This window comes from Molossus molossus, unplaced genomic scaffold (assembly GCF_014108415.1).
Source record: "Molossus molossus isolate mMolMol1 unplaced genomic scaffold, mMolMol1.p scaffold_m16_p_6, whole genome shotgun sequence".
NCBI classification, from domain to species: Eukaryota; Metazoa; Chordata; class Mammalia; order Chiroptera; family Molossidae; genus Molossus; species Molossus molossus.
In genome coordinates, this window is record NW_023425399.1 from 108,326,537 (window position 1) to 108,351,123 (window position 24,587).

At 47.5% G+C, this 24,587-nt stretch overlaps 1 protein-coding gene across 1 annotated transcript in view; it reads right to left on the minus strand.

Moving 5' to 3' along the window:
- Positions 1–16,380, minus strand: part of RNF152 (ring finger protein 152) — a 63,882-nt gene extending 47,502 nt beyond the window's left edge. The window contains exons 1-2 of the mRNA XM_036245083.1: positions 16,353–16,380; positions 15,036–15,159 (exon numbers count right to left, since the gene is read on the minus strand). The gene's annotated coding sequence lies outside the window, so the exon portion shown is untranslated. The remainder of the gene's footprint in view (positions 1–15,035; positions 15,160–16,352) is intronic.
- Positions 16,381–24,587: the final 8,207 nt, after the last annotated feature.

Below are 24,587 nucleotides of genomic sequence, written 5' to 3' on the forward strand. Positions count from 1 at the left end.
TAAATCAACTCCCGCAATAATGTCAAGAAGTCTTTTTAATCATCATATTCAGATGTCTGCTGAAGTCATGAAAATACAGGACATCTCCGAGAAAGTGAGTCCCCCTGACAGAATGAAAAGTCAGAGGCAGCATACGGCCGTGGGGTTGGGTTCTAACCCCCGCTCTGACGTTCACTCGCTTTGTGACCTTAGGCAAGCCAGTTCACCTCTCTGTGCCTCAACTTCTTGTAAGTTAAAATAGAGATGTTCATAGTACCTTCCCCACAAGACTGTGTGAGAATTATGCACATACTGTATGCAAAACACTTCCTGGCACATACTTAGTGCCATACGTGTTAGCTAGTCTTCCTATCGTTGTGAAAACGTTTTCGATGGGGAGAAAAAACACAGGAATCAGATGTTTGGCAGTTTAGATGCCTACTAGGATTTTTACTAGAAAGAGAGACTTTACCATCTTAAAATCATCAAGTCAGATTTGCTCTATTTCCTGACGGGGATCCTTTGACTGACAGGAAGGCTGAAATTCACTGGGGGCGGCTCTTTGTACAATGAATTAAGTGCTGTGAAAACACAAAGCTTTCAGCCATCCAGGGTTGGCCCACAAACAGCTATTGTTTGCCACAAACAACCCCGCCGTTGTCATCGCTGCCAAATGAAGCAGGTTGACTTACGCATTTTGGTTAGTGGCTCTGCGTAGACATAGCCACAGATACAATTAATTGCTGCAAAAGAATCTTGAACTATGCACTGAATTGAGTCTGATAAGCAAGGTTTTAAGTTCAGGTTTTTAAAGGACACTAATTCACAGCATTCGGCTGCACTAGGCATATATGAGTTCCATTTCAAAGCCCATCACATCACGCGGCGATTTATTTATTAACGGTGTGGGAAGCAGCTATAACTGGAGGGTATCAACATCTGTCATTTTCCCTCAAATTGTTAGAATGCACTCAACATCAATTGCCACATATATCTCAACTTGAACTCGTGTTCCACATTCACGCACAGTAAAATGAAAACACTTGATGCTTTATTATTTTTTAGTAAAATTATTTATAGCTCAAAGCTGCTCATTATTGACCTGTCAGAACGAGCCGAGTGGTAGAATAACATATTCACATTTATCGTCATCTTTGCTTCTGATAAAAATATAAATTATAAGAATTATGACAATAAGACTAATACTACACAAGAACAAACCCACCCCCCCCCCCAAAAAAAATCTGTCTTTTCTTCTAAGGTTGGAATCTTTGTTTTTATTCACTAGTTTGAATAATAACATGAATGCTTCAGCAAGGTCTTTTCATCCCAAGTGTGAGAGAAGGCAAGGTACTGACTACCAAAATAAATACCCCCAAATCTCAATGGCCTAAGGCAATAATGGTTTAATCTCTTCTTCACAATGCATTCCAGTGCAGCTTGGTAAGGGAGGCTCTCCTCCACACGGTCATTCAGGACCCAGGTTCCTTCCACCTTGTGGCTCCATCATACCCTGGGCCTTCAGAGTTCTCTGCTGCACCCTTGCATCTGGCCAGCAGACCAGAAAGAGAGCAAATGTGGAAAGGCAACCCACTCCTAATTGCCTCTCATCTCTACGTACTTCCTGTTGGTAAGAACCAGTCCCGTGGCCTCATCTAGATGCAGACAGTCTAGTACAGTGGTTGTCAATTAGGGGTCATTTTGACTCCAGGGGACATTGGCAATGTCTGGAGATATCTTTGCTTGTGACAACTGGGCAAGGGACATCTAGTGGGTAGAGTGAATCCAGGGATGCTACTAAACATCCCACAGTGCACAGGACAGTTTCCCTACGACAACAGAAATTAGCTGGCCCCAAATGTCAGTGATGTTCAAGTTTGGTAAGGCATCTAGCTCGTCACCACAATCACAAAACGTGTCAACGCTCAGGCCTACCACCATTCCCCACTAGCACACACTCTAATCCCAGGAAATCCACATTATCGACAGTGTTCATTCATTTGCTTCTTTGTTCCTCCACTCATTCATCCAAACTCCTAAACAAAACAAGGTCTACAGACTAAGAATTTACAATGGAGCAGGGGAGCAACCACATTCAGAATGATCGTACCCAGGAGTAAGTGGGATTAAAAAGAACGAAGCAGAAGGAAAATTAATTCTGCCTGAGAGAAGAACCACAGGGCAGAACCACAGGGCAGGTGAGAATATACTTACAACTTTCCACCAAGATGTTATGGGGGTTGTGGATTTGGGGGTTTCTTGGGGGGTAGGGGGTGGGGAGGTATTCCGGAGAAAGGGGACTGCATGAACAAAGCAAAGGTAATATGAAATATGATTTATTCCACTTTCTGATATGGAGGTAAACAGTAACTGGGGTAGGAGGGGTTTGTTGTTGAAACATATTTTTTAATGCTGTATTTACGAAAGGTTTTCTGCTCGCAGCATCTGATTGAGTCTCTCACACTGCTATTCTGTCAAATGGTCCCTCCAGAAACATTTCACACCACCAGACTCTACAGAAACTTGTTAACATAGGGCAAAGCGAGGGTAATAACCAGAAATCTCACTGCAAATTTCCCAACAAAATCCATCACCAACTCTTTCAAACAACACGGCCTCAAAGTTAACACCAAATTGATCCCATGGTTGATCAAAACCATCCATATTCATTCCCAAACACAGGACAGTTTAGAAGTCGGACCTCTTAAATTATGTTACATTGAAACCTGTTTGATTTATTTAAGTTTTCACCTCTTTCAGTTCTTAATCCCAATTGTGAATGTGGGTCCCAGGGTGCAGTTAAGAGCGTGGACTGCCCTGGACGGTTTGGCTCAGCGGTTAGAGCGTCCGCCCACAGACCAGAGAGTCCCGGGTTCGGTTCCTGTTAAGGGCATGTACCTCAGTTGTGGTTTGTCCCCAGCCCCAGTTGGGGTCATGTGGGTGGCAACCACTCAATGTGTCTCTCTCACATCGATGTTTCTCTCTCTCTCTTCCTCCTTCTCTCCCTCCCACTCTATCTGAAGATAAATGCAAAAGTATCCTCAGGTGAGGATAAAAAAAATTTTTCTTTTAATTTTTTAAAATAAAGAGCGTGTACTGCCGGGGTCTGGCATATTCTGGCTCTGGCATAAACTTACCACGTGACCTTGGATAGTCACCTGACTTTCCAGGCTCGAAGGCCTCCCAGATAACACGCTTCCAGCACTTAGTATGGTGCCTGAGGCATGTGACAAATACCATCCGTTATCTTTGTGCTGGAGTTAGCACCCTTCCCCCCAAATCGTCACAAATCCTGGAATCCAGCATTGTTTAGGAAAGAAAATATCTGATTAATTTCCATGTCATTTTGTAGGACATTATTAAGAACTGCAATTTGCTTTGGGCAAGATGCTTTTCATTACAGAGCCAGCGTCACCGTATAGAAACAGTTGCTCTTGATTTTGAAGCTAAAGTGGAGTTTGAAAATACCATATTCACACATAATCATTCTCCCCATCATTCTCTTCTCCCCCTCCCTCCCTCAAACCGTTGTCTCTGTCGCTGTCTCCCCTTTTCTTATTTTAACTGTGATCAGCCCTGGGAAAACAAAGTCTATTTAGCTGTTAAGTACTATAGATTATATCGAACGACACCAGTCACCTCGCACTAAAAAGCCTCATAAAAGGAAGAAATGTGTTTCTTTACAAGTCGGGATCTCAAAGGAGACGTTAAAACGGGGAAGCGGACTGCAGGACCAGAGGGGAGGCAGCGTGTTCAGATTCGCTTCCTCCGAGGTGGGCGAGAATTCCGATCGCAGGCCATCAGCCGTTTACTTCGAGGGTTTCAGTCCCGGGAAACCCGCTCACCTCTACGGGAAGTGGTAACAGAATGGCATGGTCCTGCCCTCTGCAATCAGGGGTAAGGAACAAGACGAAAGCCGAGGCACTAGAACTAGACTGAATCCCGTTTGGACTTCACGGCTGATGGTTACTGACCACCTGCTTTACAAGGAATTCTGGAAGTTATTCTAAGGAGCACGTTAAAGAGAGGGTTTGGCCTATCTACGGACAGGTTTCACAGACAAGGTGAAATTAGCGTGGGGTAAAATCTGACATGTTCTTTTTCAGTGAAGGCATTTTCCCATAAATCAATGGACTTCTTATTGGGAAGTATGACCGCCAAGGGATACAATGTTCAAATACCTTATTTATTATTTTGTCATAAACCCAAGGTGTGTGAATGATTCATTTAATTTTTTGTAATCCACCCGAGGACCTGGCTAGAGGAAGGGGGGTGGGGGAGAAGGAGAGAGAGAGGGAGGGAGAGAGAAACTTCAATCAGTTGATCAGTTGCCTCCCACGGGCAACCTGTCTGGGGATAGAACCTGCAACCCAGGTATGTGCCCTGACTGGAATCGAACTGGCAACCTTTAGGTGCACAGAATGACACTCAACCAGCTGAGCCACTCTGGCCTGGCTGAACGAGTAATTTCTGATAGACCTAACTCCAATGTTGGAAAACAGAAGTAAATTATTGACTCTGCAAAGACGTGAATTCTTTGATATTTAGCATTTTGTTTACATAAATAAAGGTAATTTATTAAGTGAATCCTGTTAGTCTAAAAGATTCCCCTCTTCCTTAGGTGAAGGAACAGACCATGAGAAAATGTGGCCTACCAGGAACACACATGAATACATCTTGCACACACAAAGGTTACAGGGAAATCTGACTGAAAGGATGACATGAAGGTCTGGCAATTGCTTTCGGATGCTCTGTGCATGGGATCCACAGAACTGGCAACCAGCCAGCTCCTGCGCCAACCTAACACCCCCAGGTACACAGTTTCACTTCCAAAGAAGAAACAGAACACAAAGGGTCATTATCTGAAGCATCAGCTAAACACTAAAAAAATGGCTGCTTATCTGAGACTAAAGGGTCACTATGGCGGAACTCACATCTGAACCCAAACCCATCTCACTTCAAAATATTTTCAGATGCCCTGCCTTGGCAGCTCAGTTAGTTAGAGCGTCATCCCGATACACTAAGGTTGGGGGTTCAATCCCCAGGAAGGGCACATGCAAGAATCAACCAATGAATGCATAAATACGTGGAACAACAAATGGATGTTTCTCTTTCTCTCCCTTCCTCTCTCTAAAAATATAAACAAAATGTTTTGACCACTCAACTGAATTAGAATCAAGTGAGGTGGGAATTTATGGTAAAGGGGCAAGAATTGAGAGAGAAAAGTATCAGATTCATTTCTTTTCTCTGCCCTTTTAGCTTGGCCACTGCCTAAAAAGCAGAAAACCAAATTATGAGTTAAATTCATATATTAAACTACAGGGCTTCCGGTCAAGATGGCATATAGGTAACCACGGGCTCACCTCCCCCCACAACCACATCAAAGTTACAACTAAACTACAGCACAACCATCCTTCAGAACCGCCTGGCATCGAGCTGAATGGAAGTCCTACGACTATGGGATTAAAGCAGCAGCCACAGGAGACTGGTAGGAGGGGCGGAGGCAGACAGGCTGGTCCCACACCCACGTGTGGCGAATAAAAATCAGGAAGACACCTTGGCTGGGAAGGTCCTCCCTGAGGACTGAGGGGTCCCCGTCCCACACCAGGCACCCTGCTCAGGGTTCCAGTGCCAGGAAGAGAGTCTCCATCACTTCTGGCTGTAAATCCAGGGAACTGAGGCTAAGGGAGGCTGAGGCTGCTGGATCCCCAGGCAGCTCCTCTTAAAGGGTCCGCACACAAACTTACTTGGACTCACTCCTGAGCTACAGCGTTGGGGAGGCAGCTTGAAAGGCACCGGAGATATATAGGGAAGAGCTGAGTTGTTTGTGATTGGGACAAGGACTGGAGAGGCATCTTTCTCTCAGACAGACTGTTGTCGGAGGCCTTTGTTCCTTTGATGAGCCCTTCCCCCACAAGGCTGGCAGATAGGCACCATATCTGGGACTCCAGCAACCTGGCTCACACTGTTTGCCCCGCCCTGGTGATTCCCTGAGGCCCTGCCCCACCCAACTTTCAGCCCACCCAAGCTGTTTCTTTCCAGTGATTAGCCTGTTTTGACTCCTGCTTCAGATTTTCCTATTTCTTTCAAAAAAGCAGCATCTGGCCACAGGGAGCCCCATACCTCTAGCTAAGTGGCCCCAGGCCTGGCACTAGAAGCAGCCAGCCTTGGTTCACAGCTGGTTTCACCTGGGCACATCCAAGCCCAGCACAAGAAGCAGCCATCGGCAGATCGCTTTGTAGCTTATGCCTGGTGGCCCCAGGGAGAACACAGGCAGTGGCTGACCTTGCCCCAGAGCCAGCACACCCAGTGGACAGCTCCAGACCACATCGAAGCACACCATCCAACCACCTCCACAAGTAACACAGTCAAGGAATGGACTCAGTGGGTACCAGAGCCCTGCTAAAGTAAATTTTGCTCTGTGTGGTGGGCCCCTGAACAACTGATCATCCAAGGTAGTCAGAGGCCAGTGGTCAGTGGGAATAGCCAGTCCTTGCAGCTGATTAGCCTGAGTAAAACCCTCCTACTGACGTGCCAACAGCAATCAAGACTCAATTACAACAGGTGGGTATAAAGTCCACACGAGGAGTGCACCTCGAGGGCCCAGCTGGGTGACCAGGGAGGCTGTGCCACTGGACCTACAGGACACCTACTACAACAGGCCAACCTAGGAAGCCTAGGAAACATAGCAACTCTACCTAATACATAGAAACAAACACAGGGAGGCAGTCAAAATGAGAAGACAAAGAAACATGATCCAAATGAAAGAATAGAACAAAACTCTAGGAAAAGAACTAAATGAAATGGAGATAAGCAATCTAACAGATGCAGAGTTCAAAACATTGCTTATAAGGATGCTCAGTGAACTTAGCAAGAATTTCCAGGAATTTTGTGAGGACATCAGGAGTGTAATAAAGGACCAGTCAGAAATGAAGGATGCACTAACTGAAATAAAGACTAATTTATAGGGAATCAATATTAGAATACATAAAACCAAGAAGAAAACCATTGATTTGGAACATAAGGAAGCAAAAAACACCCAATCAGAGGAGCAAAAAGAAAAAAGAATCCAAAAAATGAGGATAGTATAAGAAGCCTGTGGGACAACTTCAACAGTACCAGCATTCGCATCATGGGAGCACCAGAAGGAGAAGAGAGAGGGCAAGAAATTGGAAACCTATTTGAAAAAATAATGACAGAAAACTATTCTAACTTGATGAAGGAAAAAGACGTACAAGTCCAGAAAGCACAGAGAATCCCAAACAAGATGAACCCGAAGAGGTTCACACCAAGACACATCATCATCAAAATGCAAAAGGTTAAAGACAAAGAGAATTTTAAAAGCAGCAAGAGAAAAGCAGTTAGTTACCTACAACAGAGCTCCCATAAGGCTGTCAGCTGATTTCTCAAAAGAAATTGTGCAGGCCAGAAAGGAGTGCAAGAAATATTTAAAGTGATGAAAAGCAAGGACCTACAACCAAGATTACTCTATCCTGCAAAGCTATCATTTAGAATAGATGGACATATCAAGAGTATCCCAGACAAGAAAAAGCTAAAAGAGATGAAAAGCAATGACCTACAACCAAGATTATTCTATCCTGCAAAGCTATCATTTAGAATAGATGGACATATCAAGAGTTTCCCAGACAAGAAAAAGCTAAAAGAGTTCACCACCACAAAACCAGTATTACATGAAATGTTGTTGGGTCTTCTTGAAAAAGAAAACGAAGATAAAAAAATATGAACAATAAAATGGCAATAAATACATATCTATCAACAATCAAATATACAAACAAAATGAGCAAGCAGAACAGAAACGACTCATACATAGAGAGACCACCATTTTGTTGGGTGCCAGATGGGGGGGTGGGGGGTGGGTGAAAAAGATGAAGAGATTAAGAAGTGCAAATTGGTTGTTAGACTAAGGAATCTCAAAGGGAAGTGGGGAGGTGGGGCAAGAAGAGAGAAACCAAAGAACCTATATGCATATATGCATAACCAATAAACACAAACAATAGTGTAAGCAAGGCAGGAGGTGGGTGGAAGTGGGGAGTAGGGGGTCAAGGGGGGATAAAAGGAGGGACATCTGTAATACATTCAACAATAAAGTTCAAAAAGGAAAAAATAAAATAAAACACATATTAAGTTACAGCAAGACGGATTTTAGTTGAATTGTACAGAATTACACCTGGCAGACAAACAGTAGACCGTCAATATTTAAATACATTTAATAAATACAACTGTATACCTAAGTCACTGACGTTCAGTGTTTGAAATGCTATTTTACCCATCACCATAGGTGAATAGATGGATTCTAAAGTGTTGGCATGGAGCAGGACCGAATAGACAGGTACTTACCGCAGTTGAAAATGGCTCCCTACCTGTGCAGTTGAATTAGCTGTTACTCACTTAAAATGACAGTAATCCTTATGTCTCAGGCAACAGAGGGGTAAATTCTCTCAACAAAGTACCGAAATCTATCCAGTGCTCTCCAACCCCTTTTAAGCTCATACTAACCTGCAAGGAAGCAATTTGCAAAAGAATATCATACTACTTTGTTTGGGAGACATTTATCTTAGCTCCATTCACTATTTGTCAAGCTGAGAACATTTTAATGTTAATGTATTCCTGGTCATTTTCTCCAAGCAGCTGAACACATTTCCTCTTTCATAATAACACTATCCATAATGATCAAGCATTCCTGAGTGTTAAAGAAGAGCTTCTAACATGTGGGTGAGTATTCCAAAGAAGTGAGGTAAACCAGATGTCTAGCACAAAGGCAGCACTTATGGCCACAAGTTAATTAGGAAAATGGAGATGTTAGCCAGTTGTAGGCAACTGTTACCCACTGGTGTCAAACCCAAGCTGCTCAGTCTGCTCCTTGAGATTGTGGGGTGACCTGGTGGAGTGCAAAGTTCCAATGCTGCTTGCTTTATCTCACCAAGGAGAGAGTGTTTTAGTTTTAGAAGAAGCAGGCTAATTAAAATTGAAAAACAGACTGTCAATAACAATTCATTTCGTTAGAATGATGATCCTCATTGAGCCCATTCACCCCCAACCATTGGTATACACGCTGTAGCCTGGCAGCCTAATTTGATTCCATTTATAATCAGTATCAATGCAAGTAGGCAAAGCTCTTAAAAATAAGTTTCTCTTACGTTCCTTTAAATCTACAGACCAAAAGTATCTATAACTCAAAATCTCTTCTGTGTTGTGAGTGATTGAGTATTGACTGAGCATTTACTTTGTACAACATTGGGAGGGGGTACGAACAGGGTCAAACCTCACCAGTCTTTAAGGATCTTGCAAAGGAACTGAAATCCTGCTGGTCCTGGTCTCTCAAAGGCCCCCTTGGACGGAACTGGACCCCTCCCTCTCTCCCCTCTGCTGAGCAATGACTGGAAGAGTCCTGGTCACTGGGACTCTTGTGATATGTGGCTTGATGACAAAAGATGTCCTGAGACATTTTTTTCAATACAGTTCCCTTTAGTTTGAGTGGGTTTCTGTTCTTTGCAACTAAACAGAAATAAAAAGGCACATCAAACTTAGGTGATGGTACAAGACAATCTATTGTAAGTGCCCTCTGTAGAATGAATAGTGAATGGAATGAAAGATGGAGGCAATTTTGCCAAATAACTTTGGAGGAGTGAAGGACTGGTAAGGTCTAAAGTGACAGAGTTAACTTTTTTAGATGAATTAAGAATGGAGTCCACCTTTAAAGACAGGGTGTAGGGGGAGGATACCATAGGCTACAGAATGTTCTGAAATTAAGAGGCTATACAAAGTGTTTTAAGGAACTTGTGGGTTAACCATCCCAGCTAATGGTTTGAAGTGAGGCAGAGCAAAGGTCAAGATTGAAAAGGAAGTCTGGAGGTCGAGCTGGGGATAACTTTAAAGTTAAGAATATAAACCCCTCCCCCCCACAAAATAAGAGAAGCCACTGAAGGTTATTAAGCAAAGGAACAAACAATTAAAAAAACAGCCTACATCCTAAGGATGAGGTGAGGGTGCCCACTCTAATAGCCAAGAGAGAAACAAGGTTCCCAGCTAGGATGAGGCAGTGGCGATGGAAATTGAGGGAAATGTGGGAACTGTCACTAGGGAGGGACAGTTAATCTGTTCATAAACAGAATGCCAATATTAATAATGCCGCTCCCTGTTTCCACAGTGTCTGTCAAAGCTTTGACCAAAATCTCATCCGTTCTCATAGAACCTGAGCATGGAGTGCATCGTGGAGGGGTTTATATCTGGACGTATAAAGGGGCACTCAGCCAGAAGAGTTACATGTCCTTGGTAGGCAGGATGAAGATGGTAGAGAGGTGCAGAAAGAGGAAAAACAGCACAGAACGGGTGTCTGTGATTCCAGTTTATCAGGACTTTGCCCCATCATGACACATCTGCATTTCAATCCCTTTTTTGCATCAAGGTCTGATACAACAGGAGACCCCTGTGATGTTAGAGTAACTTTTATCATGCAGGATGCTTGCGAAGAATTTAATCTATGCAGGAATTAACAAGTCAAGTGGCCAATAAAGCCTCTTTTCCCACCCCCTCCCCTCCACTCCCAGCGGAGCGCAGGAGGCCCCCCACAGCTCCTGAAGGAATGCCCTCCCAGCCTCAGCAGCCATATGGGGTCTCGGCCAGGAAATCCCGGCCTGAGAGCCACCCAAAGGAAATGCAAGTCAATATCCACGACTTGAGGCCTCCCTCTTTAAATCCTACAATGACAGTACCGTCAACCAGAAGCAGAAAATCCTTAAGCGTAAAACAAGTGCTTATTTTATCCAAATCGTTGATTTCGATCGAGGCCGACTCCTAGAACACACAGTGCCGCTCCCGAGCCATGAGGGAAGGAGCAGGAAAACCAACGCCTTCCTCCCTTCCGGCGTCTGTGACCTTGCGTGGGGCAGTGCCGGGAACACATTCACCCCACGAGTGTGCACTACCTGGACGGCTGGCTTCCTTGGAAGTTAAAGTGGCTGGGAGTCAGAGGCCAAACAAAATATAGAACTGTATTTTGGAGCTTCCCAAATATATTCCAAGGCTAGTCCCTCAGGGCTTAATTTTCCCTCCAGTCTGTGCCTCGCTCTCAGCCCAACCCTGCACTGGTTCTTGGATGTCAAGGCTGAATCTGGTTCCCCTGCTGCTTTCTCAGCTGCTCACCTCCCACTTCAGAACCTTTTGGGGTGCAATCTCTAGTCCCTCAAGGGACGCTGGGCCAGAAGGCAGCCTCCACGTTCTCGGGCCAACACTCATGTCCTCTAGTCACGGTGACTCGGGACTAACAGTCAGTTCACCATGTCACCCGCCTATGAAGAGCTTGTGTTCATAAAGATGACTTCAACAAGGTGATTATTGAGTCAGAAGCAATACTATTCTGTTCAATTCCATGCTTATGCTAAAAGTACTCATCAAATCCTAAAAATTCTAATCCATGCATGGATTTATCACATGAACAAAGATATCTGAGTGACCAGCACTTCCCACGGCAAAATCTCTCTAAAAGCCACCAGCTGCTGACTCCACAGCTCTTGGCAATGCCTGTAACATAACACCCAACTACTTGTAGGGAGAGTGTGGCAAGAAAGGCCTTAAAACTTACGACCATCATGCCCACCATGGTTGCTGACAGAAGTATACATGCCTCAGCCTGGCCGGTTTGGCTCAGGAGTTAGAGTGTCGGCCCTAGGGCCAAAGAGTCGCAGGTTTGATTCTGGTCAAGGGCACATACCTTGGTTGCAGTTCAGTCCCCAGCCCTGGTCGGGGTTGTTCGGTTAGCAACCAATCAATGTGTCTCTCTTACACTGATGTGTCTCTCTTTCTTTCTCTCTCTCTCTCTCTCTCTCTCTCTCTCCCTCCCTCCCTCCCACTCTATGGGAAGATAAATGGAAAAATATCCTCAGGTGAGAATTTAAAAAAAAAAGTATCCATGCCCCAGAACTCTCTGGGTATTCTATTAGTCCTGTGACCAAAAAAAGCTCTTACCCAAATTACTCTTTCTAAACATCAATGTAACAAGAGTGTGACCCCAGGCCACCCTACACACATCTCTCCGGCTCTAGGTCCTATCTGTTGCCCCACAGTCTGCTGGGGTGGCCACTCCTGGGTGAGGCTACCTCCTGGGTGAGGCTAGGCCCTTTGCCACTTTTTCTAACCTGAGCTGTTCCAAACAATCTCAGGAAGTCTTAGACAAGTGGCAGATGGTGAGGGAAAGTCTGTAGGTAACACCTCTCTGTTACATAATGCTAAGCACGGAACCTCCTCGACCAGCTTTGGAAATATCTCCTGGCTTAGCACTTCAGAAAAACAACTACTCAACATAGGCAAAAAGAGAAAATTTCTTTTTTTTAACTTGATGACCAGTGTACAGTCATCTTAGGTTGGGTGGAACTAGATTCTTTAAGATTGATTGATACTTGTGTAATGCCCAGGCCTACGGAGCTCTGAGCTAAGCCCAGTGGGTACACACTTTATAAACTTGTTCAGGCCACATCCCTTGTGGAAGCCATTCCTGTTGCTCACCTACATCCCATTCTCGCTTTCAGAACAAGAAATGTTGAACTGTGGCTAAATGGGGTCATAGGACTACTCCTGGCCAAAGCTATGCAAGTCCCTTCTGGGTCACATCGTGTCATGAAAACAAGCTCCTCTAGTTTCCAAGTGCTGCGGTGACCTTGCAAGCACACCCGGGATCACACATCAGTTTGGGTCCTTGAGTGACTGCGATGAGCAGGACCCACCTGCTGGCCACACTGGCCACACAACCTAGGAAGGAAACTACACTCAGCCACTGAGATTTGGAGGTTATTTGTCACTGCAGAATAACCAGCGTATCTTGCTGATACATCACTGTTTACAAAGAGAGAGAAACCTGCAAAGTCCACCCCCACTTCCGTTTTCTAAATCAGATTATTCAGAAAGGCAGAATTTGTTTCAAAATTCAAGCGCAGCAGGGACTGAATAAAACCTTGAAACGCAAAGGGTGCCGACAGGATAGACAGATTCAGACAACCCTGAAGGAGTAAGGAATGGAAACAGGATGACCTTTCAGCAATGGTGAGATCTAACCATTCGTGAAATTCAGCTGGGGAGTTTCAAGGCTATGAAGAAAAGGTCACCTTCTAACAATAGGCCCAGTCATTTACAAAGGAGTGAGCTCCTCAATGAAAGAGGCATTCAGGTACAGGCAGAATGATTATCTGCCCCCTCCTCAGAAATCCAGCCGCCCTCCTACTATCTCTCTCTCTCCCTCTAGCTCCCATTGAACTTAACTAGAATCAGGTTATCATTTCTCCATTACCATGTGAGCTCCCTGAAGGCAGCTCATTTTTATGTCTCCACACCCCACCCCCACCCCCACAGTTGGCCCTTATCACAAGGCCCATTATCTATTAGGTACTTGATAAACATCTGCTGAATGAATTAAATGAATACTGTAGAAAGGACTCTGGAGGCAAAGGTTGATCTAATAACCTCTAGGGCTGCCCTTGCCTAGAGCTAAACACTCTACTCCAGATATCTGAGGGTGGAGGAGCCTCCACCTGAAATAATGTGAACATCAGTACAACACTTGATTATGATTTATGACTGCACACAATTTAAAACCACAGTGAAACCTAACACTGCACCATGGCCATCTTTGTTCCTGGACGTGCATTTACGTGTGCAGGGAGCTGTTTTTCCATGTGGAATTGTGTGAAGTATTTCTCTTTTCTATTAAAAGAAACAAACACACACACACACACACCACACCCTTTGTTTCTATTGCATTGTTACACTCCCTATTACCCCACCACGTGGTTTTTCCTTCTTGCAGGAACACAGCACACACCCTGCATTATTGCTGACATAAAAACTGTCAAAATACCTCTATCCTAACAGCATTACAGATCTGATCTTTCTAAAGCCTTGGCCTTTGTCTCAGCTGGGACTGGATAACTCACCTACTTCTCCCAGTGATTCCTGCATGCACTGAGTAGGAGGATAAATGCCAGTGTCACTTATGGCTTTTCAAAGTCACCTTTCAGAACAAAACTACCCTGGAGGTGAATGACAATCTTGCAAGTTCTTTCATTTTATTTTTTTAAAGGGATCTGGGTGGGGAGGTGGTATGGTGAAGAGAGAATCTGCCACAGATACCGGGCGGCTGCCACTGCTGCAGAGCCAGCGAGCACACCAGTAGCAGCCTTTGGTCCTCGGCAGTCCCTCCTTCCTACGCGACAACCATTCTTATCCCCTGCCACTTGTGCAGGATGCCAGGGCTCTACCCTCCAGGAGACAATGCGCATGCCAAGGTGTCCTAATCCGTCTGAAGGTTAGGTTTTCATTGAGCTCTATCAAGATAACCCCAGATCTGGTTAGGTTGACATCAGAACAGAACTATCCTTGGAAAGAAAAAAGCAGGCCGGAATTTTTGGAAAAGAACCAACCACCTAAAGATAAAATGCAGAGTGAGAGCCTAATGGTTCATAGCTTTATAAATGGAAACTTAACTAAAGCTCTGTTTTCTGTTCTTTCTGCTCCCCCAACAGCCTTCTGCTCCCTTCCACCTTCCAGTAACTTGCAGCTGGCAAGTTGATACTGCAAACACTATTACAAGGCAAGGGTGGCAGAGACATTATTTCATAAGTCACCACATTTGACCAGTGCCCTAATTGAGCACTGGTCAAATGTATAATCAGCCTCACGGTGATACCTTTTCAACAAAGGCTATCCCACTGAAGTCAAAATATATTACGACAGATAAGAAAGCAGGCATATATCCAAACCCCACATTCAGATATATCTGACTGTGTATTGATTATATCAAAATTCTCATCCAAAGAAACCAGATGGAATTTATACCACCCCAAAGGCACCCCGCCTGCCCTCAATGACTTCGTCAAAAGGAAGGTTTGAAGTCTCTGGCAATTTCTTTCCAGCAGCCCCCACTCGTCCTCCACAGATAGGAATGGAACGGTGCGAGGCAGAGCCCACCCAAAGGGCCCCCGTGCAAACACTGTTGGCCCAAATGACCCAGAGACACCCAGGCGGCTACCCAGATGATTGGGGGTTACCTGAATCTGTCACCGAGTCCCTTTCACTCCCTTCTGCGTGATGACATCAAGTGGAAATGGTTCACGTTTGGGAGGCAAGAGGCTGACAAGCAGGAAGCACAATTGAGTCTGAGCTTTGTTCAGCCTGCAGTGAAATACATGCAGTAAGGGTTAGATACGCGCAGCAGAGAAAGAAATCCAAGCTTCCTCCGGGCCGGCGGCGGTGGAGTGGGGACACCGACGAGGTGGGGGAAGGCGGCGGAGGTGTGGAGGGCTGGCGGGCCGCCGAGGGGGCGGAACGCTTCCTAATTGTCTCCACTGGATAAATAACCACCTCCCCCCACTCCTCTGCAGTCTCCCCCGCCCCCCAAGTTCTCCTCTGGTGGTAGTGCTTCTGCTAGCAACTGCAATCCCTCAAGAAAGAAATACGAGAGAGCGGAGAATAACATCTTGGGGCAAATACACACTAGCAAATTATACTAGGTAAACCCGGCTATATGGGAATGCGGGGCGCCGGGGCACCCAACCAGACACACCAGCGCTGCATCCGCGAGCATCCTTCTTTCCCTCACGCTGTCCGCCACCTCACCAAGTCACTGATAGTCACTCTGTTTTGCCGATTGCTCTACTCTTCCCCAAACCATGCCATGCTCCCCCACCCACTCCCACCCTCTGCGGGATCGGGGTGGGGAGGGGGCGCTTCTCCAGCAGCGTCCCCCGAACCCAGCCTGCTTTGTCCTGCCGCTGCCCTTCCACGAGCAAGCGCTCCAGGCGCGCGGGTCCGCACAAAAGACCCCCAACATCTGGCCCGCCTCTGCGCCCCCTCCTCCGGGGAAGGGCCGTGGGCTGCAGAGGGGCGTGAGAGGGCAACTTCTGCGGGTGGGGAAGGCGCTCAACAAGGGGCTTGAGGGAGAATCGACTGGGGTGTGCGCGGGGTGGGGGCGCGCGCGGCGCGGGCAGGAGACAGCGCCTTCGGACCGGAGCTCCAGGGGGCATCCGAGGACTCAGCGGAGCCGCGACAGCGCCATTCGCCACCCCACCCCCTTCCCCAGCCTCAGCCGACAGCCCAACTCCGCCAGCGCTCCGGACTAACGCAACTCGGGGGACCACCTCCCCGCGCCCCCAGGCCTCCCCACCTGCCGCGCTCCCCTCCCCGAAACCCCTGCGGCCCCCCCACACACACTGGCCAGAGGTACCCCTCAATACACCAGGCGGCGGCACCGCTTTCCCGCGTTCCTGCGCCGGGTGAGGCCGCCTCGGGGGCGCAGACATCCCAGCGCGCCCCTCTCCCGCCGGCGACCCAGGAGGAGCCGAGCAGAGAAACGAGCAGAAACTCACCGACCTCTCCGCCAGGGGCTCGGGCACTCCCTGCAGCGGCGGCGGCGGCGGTGCCGGGTGGTCCCGGCGCTCCTGCCACCCGCTCGGCGGACGCGCGGGACGAGCGCGGGGAGCGCGGCGTGGACGTCGGCAGCCCAGCTCCGGCCCCTGCCCTCGGGAAGGCGCCCACCTGCCCCGCGGCCTCCGCGCTCCGGCCGGACACCGCCGGCAGGCTCGGCTGCGAGCGGGAGCTTTCCGTGTCACCGCCCAGACCCAGGCACCGGAGCGGTGGGGGCGGGGGGCCGGGCTCCGCTCCCCGCGGCACCGCCCCTCTCCGCGGCTCCACCTCCTCCAGCCCCCGCACCGCTACTCGTCCGGACGTCAGTCTGTCCCGAGCCGCCACCACCTCCGGGCTGAGGAGCTGCCCGCCCGCCCGCCCGGGTGCCCCCCGGCCGCACCTCGGCGGGGGCCTCGACGTTGTCTTTCCCACGCGTGCAAGTGGGACCTACGCTAGAACCAGGTGCGAAGGAGGCCGAGCCCAGCCGGCAGAAGGGCGGGGCAGGGGTGGAGGGCAAGCCGGCGGGAACCGGTCTGCAGTTCCGGACCCGGACCCGGCGAGGGAGGAGTTGAATCCTCTGTTAACAGAAGCAGCCTGGGTCCGCGTCACCGCAGACACTTTTTGGCTGACCCCGAAAGTTCACGTAGTCTAGCCAGGGCGGGTCCTGCTTTCGTGGACGGAAGGCCCGGATGCATCCCCACCATCTGGCTCCCCGCATAGGGTAAGGGGAGCCCGGGGGTGCAGGTCCTGAGGGTTCTGTGCCGGCGCGAACCACTGACCTCGTGCCCACTCTGGTCTGCACCTTAAAACCGAACTCCTGCGGCAGGGACGTGCTTACAATGCCTGGTTCCCCTGAGAAAGTCCGTGCTCCTGGCGTTAACTGCAAAACGGGGGGATGGAGGAGGGAGGTCGCTGGTAGAGGATGGTTTCTGTGCTGTTGCCCCTTTAAAGGGTTTCTATGCAGAACCAAGACCCAGAACTTTGTTCTGTGATTGGCAAAGTTAAACCTTCCAACTTTCCCGGAGCTGCAGCACCAGGTTCCACGAAGTGGCCCCACAGTCATCCCACAGAGCCGTCTCTGTGTTCTCCAGTCCTGTCCCAAAGGAAGGAGCTGCCATTCTGACCTCTCCCGATGATAGCTCCTTCTGCCAAGACGATGAAAAGAAAACCCGTGAACCAAAGGGGGCTCTACATGACCTACTGAAGTTCCTGAGGTACTCAACACAACCGGCCATCCTTGTCTTGTCCCACACAGAAAACCTGTTGGTAGTGTTTCCAAATGTGGTGTCACCAAGCACATCCAGAAACCAGTCACCGAGAGACAGATACAGTTTGAGGAGTGCAGTCCTCCCCAGGATTTGAATTACAGTGTTCACCTGGCCCATCTGTGTGCTTTTGTTCCTGAAGTTACATCTTCTACTGTACACTTGGCAGGAGTGAAAGTTATATGTGTGTTTTAAGAGCCTTAGGGATCCTGGAGTAGAAGACTTCAAGAGTTTTTGTTGTTTTTTTTTTTTAATCCTACATTTGATTCAGATAGAGTGGGAGGGAGAGGAAGAGAGAGAGAGAGAAACATTGACGTGAAAGGGACACATCGAGTGGCTGCCTCCCACACGACCCAACCAGGGCTGGGGACAAACTGCAACTGAGGCACTGCCCTTAGCGGGAACCAAACATGGGTCTCTCTGGACCGCAGGCCGAGGCTCTAACCACTGAGCCAAACTGGCCAGGGCTTCAAGAGTATTTTTGCCCTCACCTTTAGGCAAAAAAAAAAAAAAAATTTTTTAATGAGAAACTAATGAAAGTATTGAAAACTCTGATGTTGGCCAGAAGCTTGGAATAGGACGGTGAGTTATAACCACCCAAGATTTTACTAGGAAAATTTAGCCCAGAAATAGTATGATTATACAAGAGTGACTTTAAAGACTACTTTTAAGAAGCTAATTTCAGGGATCAGTAATGATTTCAAAATGTTTAAACTTTTTTCAGCTGCTTTCAAAGCAATTCTCTGGGAGGATCCAAGCATTCAGCATGATGTGGGGTAAATGCTTCCATCCTTGGCCATTCATTCCCACTGGCTGGCATTTTAATTCACAGAGCATCATGGGTGTTCTGCCTTCTGTCCAGTTGTGTAAAGCTGTCACACAGAGAAGGTTAATTAACTGGGGCAGACTGGGATAAGCCAGTTCGTAAGACTAGTTGGGGGCCCAGCGCCGGGGCAGGCAGCAACGGTTTGAGGCAGGGGAGGAGCAGGCAGCAACACGTTGTGGAAAGATTGTGAAGGGAGCCGGTTCCAGGGGCAAAGCCGCTGGGACAGGCAGTGTTCAGAGCTGCGAACGCAAAGATTCCAGAATCCCACCCAGACGGAGGCGCTGCCCATGCCTGGGGGGAGACACGGTCCCGCAGCATCCCAGGTTTGATAAAGTGCATTGTCAGGGTGGGGTCCCAGGACTGGGAACATGGTAAGAAGCAGATGTCTATGAATTCATTCAGCAAGCAGTCCTTCGGTTTGGACCTGTACTGGGAACCAGGCCCTGGGATTAGCACCGAGAAGAAAACAGTCCCAGACTCCGGCCCTCGCAGGACTTACAGTCTAACGGAGGAAGCAGAGACGACAGTGTCATACATAAGTAAAATAAATGGTGTTGGAGAATGAAAAAGGGAAGAAAAATCAAGCAGGGAAGGGGGCTGTGATGTCTACCTTGGAAGAGGCGGAAATTTGAGCTCCATAGTAGAAGGTGCCTTAGGAGCAGGGAACTGAAGGGAGTGAGGGACCAGCGGGGCCGGTCAACAGGAGGACTTCGGGGTGGGTGCCGGCAGACCTGAGACATTGCAGGTTGCAGACCACCACGATGAAGCCAGTTGTCATCTTTCTCTGACTGAGGGTCTTGCCTTTGGTTTGTTAAAAAAAAGAAAAAAAAGGAAACATCTGCGAAGCACAATAAAGCTAAGAGCAAGAAAATGGGGGGTGCCTAGATTCCTCTGAGGGCAAAGGTTGAGATACTAGCACTGGGTCACAAGGTCAGTCAGACCCAATAACACTGATTGATACTTAGTCTCCTGAGGTTGAATTAAAGCTGCTTAAATCAGGACAGGACTGAGTTCTTATCTGTGCACCCACACATGGAGCACAGGTGCCGAATAAACATTTGAGCTGAGCTCTTACATCTTCCAGGACCTGGGTGGGGCTGAGAAAAAGGGGACCGCAGAATAGCCAGGACAACCCTTCAATCAGGATGACACTTCCACAAACAAACAAAAAAAAGTCTTGATCTCTTTCATGGCTTTTACTCACTGTCTTCCTGATCAAGGCAGGAGTCATCTTTTCTCATTGTACCTAACACTAAGTGGGAGGAGAGAACCAAGAAGAGGGAGAAGGAACGAAGAAGAGAGGGAGGAGGGTCGGGACAGGGAAATAAATCCTGCTCCTTGTTTTCTACCCTGAAGATCTAAATCCAGCCCAGCTGATGCAAGAAAGGAGCCTGGCCCTTGGTGGGTCTCCTAGGGCTAGCTGGTAGTGTGTGGGTTCTTGACTTCGTAAGGAAAGATTTCACAGCATGAGTCCAGGTGAATTTAGAGGACATTTATTAAAGCTGGGGAAATCGAGACAAGAAAGGGCTGGGGAAAGGAGCCCAGGCTGGGCTGCTTCGGCTCACTAAGAAGTCAGAGAAAAGGGGGCCCTGGGACAGGCTCAGGGGGTTAGTCTGGGATGAACTGATGCTGCCCACTGCTCCCCTGGTTGCAAGCCTCCTGGGGTCCCTCAGAGTTTAGGAGATCCTGCCTGCGGGGGGAAGAAGGGGTAGGGAAAGAGCAGGCATGCTCCAGGGAAGGGGAGGGGGCACCAGGACCTTTGTTTGGAGGCTTTTTAAAGGCTGGGTGTTTAGGAGAGGTCCTAGGGCAGGATTTCAAGAGAATAGTCACAGGTTTTATGCTAATGTACCAAAATGAGATTTATTTTTTTAGCTTCATCTGTCCTTGGGTGCGGTCAGCAAATAGCACTAACTGGATTTCTGCTGTCTGTCTCCTCTGGTTGGGGAGAAGTGAAAACCATTTACTCGTAAGTGTCCCTGGGTTAGGGAAGATAGGATTCACTAGATGGCTGCAGACTGTTTAACTGTCATCTCAGTTTCCTTGTTCTGCTTGTCCTGACTGTCTGTCCTGTCTCAGTAATAAGGGTGAAGTTTTTTGTTTAACATGTTTGAGGTTTACACCTTAAAATTGCATCTTGAAACGGAATTATAGTGATATTTGCACATTTATTTATTTTTAATATTTTTCTTTCTTTATTGATTTGAAAGAGAGAGAGGAAGGGAGAGGGAGAGAGAAACACTGATGAGAGAGAACTTGATTGGCCACCTCTTGCGTGCCCCCCACTGGGGATTTGGCCCACAACCCTGACCAGGAATTGAACCAGCGACCTCTTGGTGCATGGGTCGACACTCAACCACTGAGCAACACAGCCAGGCGTTTTAAATCCACATTTAAAACAAGTGGATTTTCAAGCAACAAGTGTTGTGAAGAAAAAGGAACTCTAGTACACTGCTGGTGGGAATGCAGACTGGTGCAGCCACTATGGAAAACACTATGGTGTTACCTCAAAAAATTAAAAATTGAATTGCCATTTGATCCAGTGATCCCACTTCTAGGAATATACCCTAAGAAGCCTGAAACACCAATCAGGAAGAATATATGTACCCCCATTTTTATAGCAGTACTATTTACAATAGCTAAGATCTGGAAGCAGCCCAAGTGTCCATCAGTAGACGAATAGATAAAAAAGCTGTGGTACATATACACAATGGAGTACTATGCAGCTGTAAGAAAGAAAGATCTCTTATCCTTTGAGACGACATGGAGGGACCTGGAGAGTATTATCCTAAGCAAAACAAGCCAAGCAGAGAAAGACAAATATCACATGATCTCACTTATTTGTGGAATATAATGAACATAACAGTCTGAGGAATTAGGTAGACCCAGAGATGTGGAAGTAGGGTACAGACTGACAACCCTCAGAAGAGGGGGTAGTGGGGGGAGGGAAGAGATAAACCACAGAACTTATATGCATGTACGCATAACACATGGACATGAACAACAAAGCCGGGTGGGGGGCGGATGGGAGGAGGGTGTCAATGGGGAAAAAAAGGAGAAACATCTGTAACAAAAATAAATTAATAAAAAATTATTTTAAAAAATAAACAAAATAAGTGGATTTCATGGTACATGTTTAAAAACATTGAAGTAGGAACCCATGCTTTGACCACTTTTTTTGTTGTATAATTTGTTTAGACCACTTTCATGTGCCATCAATGATAAGACAAAGGGGCATATTTAACCAAATACATTATCATCCTTCCGAGTAGATGTTTAACCCAATTGATTTGCATGAAATAGAAAAGAATTTTTTCCCTTTTTCAGAAAAGTATTTTTTTTGGTCTCTGCCCCTGGTTCCTGACACTGAGCTCCTAAATCCCTTGGCATTTCCTGGGTGACACAAGTGCCTTTTTGTGATTCTAACAAGATGACTCTTGGTGGGCTCCTGGGTGGGGCTGCTCATCAGAGAGACAGAGCCATGATTAGCAGCCTAGGTTTTCAGCCCCACTCCCATTCTGCAGAGTGGAGAAGGGCTAGAATGGAGTTAATGATCCATTCCGCCTACAGAATGAAGCCTCCATAAACATCCCAAAAGTATGGGGTTCAGAGATCTTCCGGGTCGGTGAACATGTGGAGGTGGGGGAGGGGAGAGTGTGCATTCGAAGGAAGCTTCCCGCACTTACACGTACCTGGCCCTGCACAGTTCTTCCATCTGGATCCTTTATCACATCCTTTTACAATAAACTAGTAAGCGGTAAGTAAATGATGTTCTTGGTTCCATGAACCCCTCAAGCAAATTAATCCCAGGAGGACGCCCTGGGAACCTCCGATTTACAGCCCATCTATCAAGTCCAGGGGTGACAACCTGGACTTGCGATTGGCGTCTGGTGGTGGGGAGCAGTGTTGTAGGACTGAGCTCTGAACCCATGGGATCCGCCACCACGTTCAGGCAAACGAGTTAAATTACAGGATGCTCCGCTGGTATTGCAGAGCATCAGGCTGCAGTGTGATTGCAGGAAATCCACCCTCTGGTGACCAAAGTCTCGGAAGTGTACTGTGTGAAAGTAAAGAAGAAAAACATGGGAAGAAGAGTGAATTTCTCTTACTCAATTTGAAATTTCATGTTTCCTTCTTGGCCAGGGTGGCTCAATGGATTGAACATTGTCCCACGGACTGAGAGGTGCCGGTTCGATTTCCGGTTGGGGCACATGCCCGGGTTTCAGTGGTGGGCATGCAGGATAACTGTTTTCTTTCACATCGATGTTTCTCTCTCTCTCTAAAAAAAATCAATAAAAACATTTTTTTTTAAATTTATTTTTCCCTTATGGTATATTTGCCACCTTAAAGTATATATAGTATTTTTTAAAGATCTAAAAGAAAGTCCTCAAGCATTTATAGTCTAAGATGGTTTACTAATAATGATTGCTAAATATAGTACACATTTCAAAATTGATTTTTATTTTGGGGCCCTGGTTAAGCCAATGCTAACAGACTACTCTGATAAGGTGCTCTGCGTGAGGAGGTACAACACATGACAGTGTCTAGAACCAGGGACTATCTAAGGACACAAAGCCTCGTCAGAGCAAAATACTGACGTATTCTGGAAGCCCCGAACAGTTTCACAGGTGCTCTATTCAGATTGCTTTTCTACAAGTGGTGATGGGCTGGACAAAGCCAACTCTCTTTTTCTTTAGCCTCGTCTCTGATTTGTGCAACAGGCATTCCCAAACAGCTGGCTGGGATTGTGTGACCATCCGCAGGAGTGACAGTCAACATGTGTAACGGGCTGTGGGCACGGGCAGCCACCAGTCTGGATGATGACTGTAAACAAAACGGCCACTGTGTTGTGTCCTTGCTGAACGTCAACTTAGCCTAGGATGCCACCAGCCTCTGGACACCCTCCTTAACCGCAGGTACCGCGTGTGTCTTCACCACATTTGCACCGTTTCGGGTGAGGAAGATCGTCACACTCACCGGTAAGTTGCCAGTGTCTCTGCTATAAATCTGGTAGAGGGAAGTCGTTATAAACGGAACTCCATTCCTGCACCTCTGCTCACCCATGGCGCTCCTCCTGTCCCCCCTATCTTCCATCAGCTGGCAGGGTCCTGGCATCCACTTACAGCTCCTCCTGTCATCTGGCCACTAAATCAACTGCTGGATGGTGAAATGGTGCAGCTTTGAGACAGGAGAAGAGGAATAAAAGCAGAAGTTCCACCACCACTTTTCAAGACCCAAGTCTAAATCCAACATCTTGCTTCACTGGTCCCCAGAACCTGGCTCCAGTTCCTCCAGGATCCATCTTCGGTTCTCCATCCCTAGCCTCCCAAGTTGACCTGGGACCCCTATACCTGCTCCAGGTCCAGACCTGGCTTCCCCCAGCCCCTTGTCCCCACGGTCCCTGCTCTCAGCCTCGACCAGCGACAATCATTCTAACAAAAGGGAACATCTGCTGCGGTCCCTTCTGGATCCAGAGGATCAAGTTAGGGCGTCCTCTAGTGTCAGGAGGAGAGATGGCAAGCTCTGGCATCACCCAGAGGTCAGACAGACCCCTGAGGAGTTAGCACAGGGCAAAGCCCAGTAGATTGTTCTCCACATACTTTCTTCCTCTTCTTGCTTTTACGTCTTTCTTCTGCCATCACTTCCCTCCCTTCCCAGTGGGTGGAGTGTGCTAGGAGGGGGGATGGAGTAAAGCACCCCCATTTGAGCTTGTTCTTTTTTCTTCAGTCTTCATATCTCCCCCTTCGGAGTGTCCACAGCAGTTTGGCATGTTCACATACCAGATTATTTTAAAGAACATAAACTATCCTGCCACAGGGCAAGGGGACTTCTGCAGAGCAAACAAGTCCAAAAATAGTGAACGGCTACAGAACCCATTTCCCAGACAGTGTTCCTGACCGTTACCTGCCGTATCCATTCATCCTGGCAAGAGTCCGAAGTAGTGTGATCATGCCCTCTTCACAGGTGGGGAACTCAGCCTACAAAATGAAGCACCTCGCCCAAAGCACTGGCCAGTGGAGAGCAGGAACGCGGCCCAAAGCACTTCCCCTGAACTGCTGCAGGGACAGTCCTCCCGTCCACCACAGCATCAAGGCAGTTCTGCCTGATTT